A 7,982-nucleotide genomic window follows, 5' to 3' on the forward strand; every position below is an offset into this window, starting at 1 on the left:
TGCGAGTCGCCCAGCGGGGTCTCGTATATTGGTCAACCAGCACAATGAATGGTGGTTGGTCACTACTTTGAAGGGGCGACCGTAGAGGTAAGGCCGAAACTTCATGGTCGCCCATACCACTGCAAGGCACTCTTTTTCTGAGGTGGAATAGTTTGTTTCTGCGCGTGAAAGAGTACGGCTGGCGTAAGCTATCACGCGCTCTGTGCCCTCTTGGTGTTGGACCAGGATGGCGCCAAGACCCACGTTGCTGGCGTCGGTATGGACTTCAGTATCAGCGTCCTCGTCAAAGTGAGCAAGAACTGGTGGTGTCTGCAAACGCTCCCGCAGCTCGGTGAAAGCCGCGTCCTGCTCTTCATTCCAGACAAATGGTAGATCTTCTCGTGTGAGGCGAGTCAGGGGTTCGGCAATCCTAGAAAAATTGGCGATGAAGCGGCGATAGTATGCGCAGAGCCCCAGAAAGCGATGGACTGCTTTCTTGTCACGGGGAACAGGAAACGAGGCCACGGCGGTGGTCTTGTCAGGGTCAGGCCGAACACCATCCGCGCTCACAACATGGCCGAGAAACTTAAGTTCTTTGTAACCGAAGTGGCATTTCTCTGGCTTCAGCGTGAGGTTAGCGGCGCGGAGGGCGTCCAGCAAAGTCTTCAGACGATTCAGGTGTGCCTCAAAGGTCGCCGAAAATACGACGACGTCATCAAGATAAACGAGGCAAGTATGCCACTTCAAACCAGTGAGAACAGTGTCCATCATTCTCTGGAATGTCGCAGGTGCAGAACACAAGCCGAAAGGGAGCACTTTGAATTCATACAGGCCATCCGGCGTAACAAAGGCCGTTTTCTCGCGATCTCGTTCATCAACTTCAATCTGCCAGTATCCACTTTTCAAGTCTATAGATGAAAAATACTTGGCGCGTCGCAGTCTGTCGAGTGAATCATCGATGCGGGGCAGTGGATAGACGTCTTTTTTAGTCACACTGTTTAGCCGCCTGTAGTCAACGCAGAAACGTAGTGTTCCGTCCTTCTTCTTCACGAGGACGACCGGCGATGACCAGGGACTTGTGGAAGGCTGTATAACATCGTCCTGAAGCATCTCTTCGACTTGCGTATGTATCGCGTCCCGTTCTTTGGCCGAAACTCGGTAAGGCTGTTGTTTTATGGGCGAGACGTCGGTATATGTAATTATTCGGTGTTTCGTGATGGGCGTCTGACGCACCTTAGAGGACGAGGCGAAACATTCTTGGAATTGAAGCAGCAATTCATGCAGCGCTATTTGTTGTTCCTCCGGTAGAGTCGAATTAATGTCTACTTTGCTTAGTGATGCCGTCGCAGCCCCCGGTGTCGATTGGAGAGCATTGTCCAGTGATGCAGACGTAAAACATTCAGCAGTCTCTGTTATGGGGTAGGCGAGAGCGATGGCAGTGCGACGAAAAAGGTGACGGTGCTCATTACTAAAATTCGTCACAAGCAGCGTAGAACGTCCGTCACGAAGCGTGACGAGGCTGCGAGCGGCGCAGAGATCTAGTGTGAGCAAGAGCGACATGTTGCCTTCAGCGACTGCCTCACCATCACGCAACTTGTCACACACGACATCAACGAGGACACTCGAACGGGGGGGTAACGCGACGTTGTCGGCATAAACGCGAAACGTGCTGAGATGGCTGTCGTCGGTTTTGTCTGCTGCTCTCTCTGTCGAGAAGGTCACGGTGCGCTCCCGCAGGTCGATAATAGCGCCATATTCCCGTAGAAAGTCGATTCCCAGGATGATGTCTCGGGAACATTCGCGAAGTACAAGGCAACTGGAGAGAAACGTACGTCCACGAATGCCAACTCGGAGTGTGCATATACCAAGTGGGGTGACTACATGTCCGCCGGCAGTACGAATTTGTGTTCCGTACCAAGGCGTAACTACTTTCTTCAGGTGTGTCGCTAGTTTTTGGCTCACGATCGAGTAATCAGCCCCTGTGTCCAATAACGCACTGACTTCATGGTGACCGTCGAGCACCACAGGTATATCCAACGACAGTCGGCTTCCGAGTTCAGTTGTTGTCGAATCACTGCCGGTACCTGGTCGCGTCGCTGGGAGGCCTTGCTCGCGTCGATTATCACCGGCCTCGCCCCCGAAGGTCGCTCTCTTTAGTTTTCCCGTCTAGGGCTTGGCGAACGCCCCTGCGCCGCCACTGGGGAGCTCCGGGAATTTGGGGAAAATCGTCTCGGCGACGGTGACCGTGACTGCCGTCGCAAGGGCAGTGGCATGCGCTGTTGAGACAGGTATTCCTCAATGGCTCTTGGTCTTTCGCCGAATCTTGGCCTTGGAGAGTCGACGGCAAAACCCTGAAGTCCAAGGCGGCGATATGGGCATTCACGGTACACATGTCCGGCTTCGCCACAGTGATAGCACAGCGGTCGCCTGTCCGGTGTGCGCGAGACATCCGATTTTCTTTGAAGTGGTTGGCGGTTCTCCAAGTGCTGGATCGGTTGCACTGATGGAAGTGTATCGTGAGGTGTGGGGCGGACGAAGCGCGGAGAAGCAGGAATATACCGGCTCGCAGCTTCCGCGTATGATGCGCGCCGAAGCTCCGTCAGCACAGGTGGTGTGACCTCCCTGGCAAGCGGGACTTGCAGAGCATGCTGCACCTCGTTCCTGATGAGGCTGGATATGGATCCCGCAGCAGGTTGAGGCGGGCAGTGTATTCTTTGCAGCTCGTCGCGTACCACTGATCGGATGAGGTCGCAGAGGGAGTCGATGTTGATGCTACCTCCGGCAGCTCCGATCTGATCCATCGATGACGCGACGCTGATTTGCCGGTCGTACACTGCTGACCGCTGCTGAAGCACTTTTTCCATTGTCGTGGCTTCCGTTAAGAACTCGGCCACAGTCGTCGGGGGACTCCGAACAAGGCCAGCGAAAAGCTGCTCCTTAACCCCTCGCATTAAGTGCCGGAGCTTCCTATCTTCTGCCATGTCCGGGTCAGCTCGACGAAAGAGGCGCGTCATGTCCTCAACGTACATCATCACACTTTCGTTGGGCATTTGGATGCGCGACTGAATGGCCCGCTCGGCGCGTTCACATCGATCAGCATTGGCGTAACTTGCCCGCAGATGACGACAAAAGTGGCTCCACGACGAGAAGGGTTCGCGGTTCTCGTACCAGGTGCGAGCGCCATCCTCCAGGCTAAAGTATACATTCTTCAGCTTGTTCGCATCGGTCCACCCATTGAAATCAGCGACGCGTTCGAACTGAGCCAACCAGTCTTCGACATCCTCAAGGATGGAGCCATGGAAGACTTTTGGCACTTTCTGTAGCGTATAGTGAGCAGCACTAGTAGTGCCTTCCATACCGCTTTGGTGCGTAGCTGACGTAGTCTCGGGAAGAGGTCCAAGCTCAGGGGGCAATCCTCGGACTCTTCGGCTGGCCCGGTGAACAGGTGTTGTCACTGTAGGCACAGGGCTACCAGGAGGCGTGTAGGACATTTGCTGGGACTACCCAGCACCTCCGCCAGTTTGTCACGTGCAACAGAAGGCCTTCAGAGCAAGAAGTCCTGCACCAGCAGAGACGAGTACTAGCCAGGAAGATGGCTGACCCCAAAAACGAAAAACCTCTTCTTCTTCTCTCCTTGCCTGAATACTGGCTCGCGCTCGCCGCTGCTCGAGACCTCGTGGCAATATAGAGCTGCAGACTCCCTCCCAGCTCCGCCGACGGTGCTGGTTTTCATGTCGTCTGCATTCTGCGTCGAGCCTCCGGTAGCTGGTCCAGTCCTCCTGGTCAGCCGTGCGGATGGCCCGACGTTCTGCCCTCCTCCTTGAGGCCCGGAGATTCCGCTGCCGGAGGTCAGGAAAAGAACGTCCTGGCTGCACTCGCGTCACTATGGTGGCTGCCATGGCGCTGTCCTTTATGTGCTGGAGGAAGTTGCCATCTGCTGGATCGCCTGTGCAGTGTCTTCTGAAGAGGGTCCAGTTCACCATAGAACAGGCCCTGCTCCCGGGGACCCGACCAGCGTCATGAAAGACGATGACAGGGAAATGATCGGACCTCCAGGTGTCTGGGCAAACTGCCCAGGTGTACGCACAGCGTTCAGTCGCGAGACTGAGGTCTATTGCCGTGCGCACACCCCGTCGGACGTAGGTGACCTCTCCGGTGTGGAGTATCAGGAGACCTGCACGTAGGCTGATGTCCGCTATGGCACGGCAACGAGTGCGGCAGCGTTCTCCACCCCCGGCTGTGTGGTGAGCATTCATGTCCCCAAACAGGAGGAAGTCTTCCCGATGCGGCTTGCCAGCGGCAGGAAGCTGGACGCATCCCAGGCGAGACGGGGGCGGATGTATACGCGGGCCACTGTGATGTCGCACGAGCCTATGCGCACAGTAACCGCACAGCACTCCATCGCGCAACCGGCCAGGTCATCCACAGGGACCACCGCATGGGGGATACTCGCCCGAACGTAGATGACACATCGGGCCCTTGACATGGCCGGCCGTCCGGCAGGGTGCCTCGGTGCACAGTGTCCAGCGTACAGAATGTGGTGCTTGGCTGACCCACATACCCTGGCAAGCATAGAGCTCCAGCCGTAAGTACACCTCCTGCAGGGCGAGCACGTCGTAGTCCTCCTGCTGACGGTGTAAACACAGCTCCGCCTGCCGTCGCTGCAGTGAATTCGCGTTCAATTGCAGCACTCGAGGGCGTCGGAAGTTCTCTGGGCCACTAGCCATGGTGGTTCTTGTCTCCCTGTAGTCCCCCAGCCTGGAGGCAGATAGTTTTCAGCGGGCTGTCCACTGGGAGGAGCTGACCCACTGCTCGGAGTGTGAGCTGCAGGGAGGCGATGATGGCGTCCCTCGGGTCAGCGGCAGGGGTCGCCAAGGGCTGTGCTGCATTGGCTGGTGGTCGAGCAGCAGGGGTGGTAGGCTGCTTAGAGTGGGCAGCGGCAGACTGGAGTGCCGGGGGGGCTGGTCTCCGGCGGCCAGCAACAGCTTGAATATAGGTGCTGGCAGGCTTGGCTACAGGGGTGCCCACTCGTAGCATCGTCCGGACTGCGTGCCTAGACAGTGGGACTGAGGCAGTCGCCAGAATGGTGGCGACCTTGCGTTCCTCCTGCCATCTGGGGCAGGCAGGAGTACAGGCACGGTAGTTGCCTCCACAGTTGGTGCAGCGGGCCTGGTTGCTGCAGAGTTCTGTAGCCAGGTGTGTGCGCTGCAGCTCTTGCAGCTGTTGGACCATTTACATGTGGCTGCCACGTGACCGAGGCGTCCACACTGCAGCGGATTGGGGCGGGACGGCCGCACTACAAAGCGGAGTTTGAAAATGCTGACGCTTTCAGGAGGCAGCGGGCCGGCGAACCGGAGGACTACTGTGCTCTTCGGTCGGGTGGCAGCAAGGACGGGAATGCTTCTCTGGATGCCCTCCAGTAGCTCAGCTTCGCTGTGTGTTCCATCGACTCTGTGAACAGACCTTGTGCTCCGAGTGCGATCCGCGGGTTTGCGGGCCGCAACAAGGATGCCACGGAATTCGGTGGTGACCAGCAGCACATCGAGGCAGTACTATATCGCTGCGTCCGCAGCAACCAAATTCCTTTTCGCGTCTACGCGCACCGCCGTCACTCTCTGGAGAGACGATAGTGCACTGGCCAGTGCAAGGCACGATTCCTTCGCGAAGGAGCCGCCCTTCTCTGAGGGCCGGAACAAGACCGTTTCTGCCACGGCAGGATCTGAGGCCAGGGCCACGGTGGCTCTGGTGCGACGACGGGCAGCGCGCGACATCACCAGGCTGAAGTCATCAGGAACCGCAGGGGTGCTGCCAGCAGGCTCGTGGGCCCTCGCCCAGCTGGACTTGGCCTCAGGCGTCAGCTGTCTGTGGTCAGCCTGCTGCGCGGGGGTTGCTTGGATAGACGTTGAGGCGTCCTGGAAGGAGCAAGGGGTGCGCCAGCCGGAGGGGAGCTTTTGGCCTTGGCTGTTTTCTTTTTCTTCTGCATTTTCGTTGCCTCATTTGTGGCTGGCCGTTGTTTTCTTTTCAGGAAGTCAGCTGAAGTATGTTGCGGCACCTTTCGGTGAGGCTCAAACTGGCGAGGTTCTACTATCTCCTGGGAAACAGTAACTCCGGTGGGGGTAGTAGCCGGCTTTCCAGGAACAGCAGTTGATGCAATTTTTTCTGCAGTAGGGGTGGTAGTTGCAGGCCCCACTGCGCTGGTCGCCGCCGTCGCTGCATCTGGAGCTTGTTCGCCAGCAGCACAGCCGGATGGAGGAGTCAAAGGCTTCCTCAGTCGGGACTGAGGTTGACTCGTCCATGTCCTCCTCGTCGGAGGTCACGGGGAGCTCCACCATGACTGGCTCGAAGGTCTCCGTGGGCTCCCGTTCCGCGGTAGCTGGAGCGGTCAGGGGGAGTTCATTTGGGACCTCTCCCGATGGGACCGGAACATCGGCGACAGAGGCAGCCGGGGCAGATTGGCGCTGGATGGGCGCGCCTCGCCAACCACTGGTCGATGATGTCCGCAGCCCTTGCCCGTGCGGCATCGCGATGGTGAAGCTCAAGGCCCAGGGACTGCGGCATGTCGATCATCGCACTTGCCGAGCGCCGATGTCCCTTGCGGGGAAGTCGGCAGGAGGGAGCCGTGAACTCCGCCATGTCGCGTGGGCGCCGCGGGACTCGGGAACGGGCTACCGCACGCTGCACAAACACCGCGCGAGCAGGCGCATGAGAGTATGCCGGCGCTCACGTAGTGCACAAAATGTACGTGGTACAGCGCAGGGCGCAAGCACGACACGCACCCGCGGGGCGCGGACACCCGACACACGAGGCGCACGTACAGCGTTTAACACGTGGCACGTGCAGATCGCAAAACACTCAGGCGCGTGCAATTCCAGCCGGCCGGGGAGTGCGTTGCTCGCAGAGGATCCAAGCCCAAGCTTCGAGGTGATGTCCTTGGACACGCGTAATGCATGCACGACACGTCGAGGACGATGGAGAACGTGCGGTTCGTGCCACACTCGCCGGAACGAAGCGCACGCAAGTCCGCACTTGTTAAGGAGTCGGGCACGACTCACCGCGCGAACGATGGTCAGGCGAGCGTGCTTGGCGAAGTCTACTCACACCTACAAGAACGCATATCAACACGTAGTAGAAATAACGGAGCGTTGCATTACACACCACAGCGTCTACCGCAGACGCCAATGCTCCGAAAGACACGTCCGACCTCCTTGAACGCTCCAGCGAAACTCTGTAGTAGTAAGTGGTTCGCGTGGAAAGGGAAAGGTTGACTCTATCTTCTGCCAACCTTTCCCTTTCCACACGAACCACCACTTTACTACTGCAGAGTTTCGCTGGAGCGTTCAAAGAGGTCGGACGTGTCTTTCGCTCACGCAACGCCTGATGCACAAGTGCGGCAGCAAGTCTTTCCTTTCAGCCGCTCTGCTCCGTCGAGGCGCGATCGTGCCGTGGCGTCGCAGCCAATGGAAACTTAAGTGCCGTTTCGCTGCTCGAGATGCCAGATGCCGGATAGAGGGAGGAAAAATGTAGGAGGGAGCCTCGCGCAACGCGATTGAAGTCGAGTGGGGTGGCCCAACACGTAGTGAGAACGTCATAGCACAGAGGACACGTCAGAGCGCACAGTGGGTTTTAGTACTCCCGGTTGATTTTATTGCGATAGCAATTATATGCACACTCAAAAGCAGATTTCTGCCGTCGGCGTCGCCGTGAGGTTCTGTATGACGTCATTTGGAGAAGAAATCGTCGCCGCGCGCCGAACGCTGTATGTGCGAGTGAAAGGGCGCGAGTGGCGCGTCTTTCACGGGGAGTGAACGCACGGCGGAGAACAAACGCGCGTTCTGCGCCGTGCTCGCTTAAGGGCTGCAGAAGTAGGCGTCTCTGTTCTCCTTCACAATCACCATGTATGTAGAGCAAACGCGCCTTCTTCTGACGAGCGAGAGGCCGTGGGGGAGGGGGAGGGAAGGGAGGCGACGTTTAGCTGCGGCACGCAGTGCCTAATTGGCGCTGAG

Source organism: Dermacentor silvarum, chromosome 2 (genome assembly GCF_013339745.2).
Source record: "Dermacentor silvarum isolate Dsil-2018 chromosome 2, BIME_Dsil_1.4, whole genome shotgun sequence".
Classification (NCBI taxonomy): Eukaryota; Metazoa; Arthropoda; class Arachnida; order Ixodida; family Ixodidae; genus Dermacentor; species Dermacentor silvarum.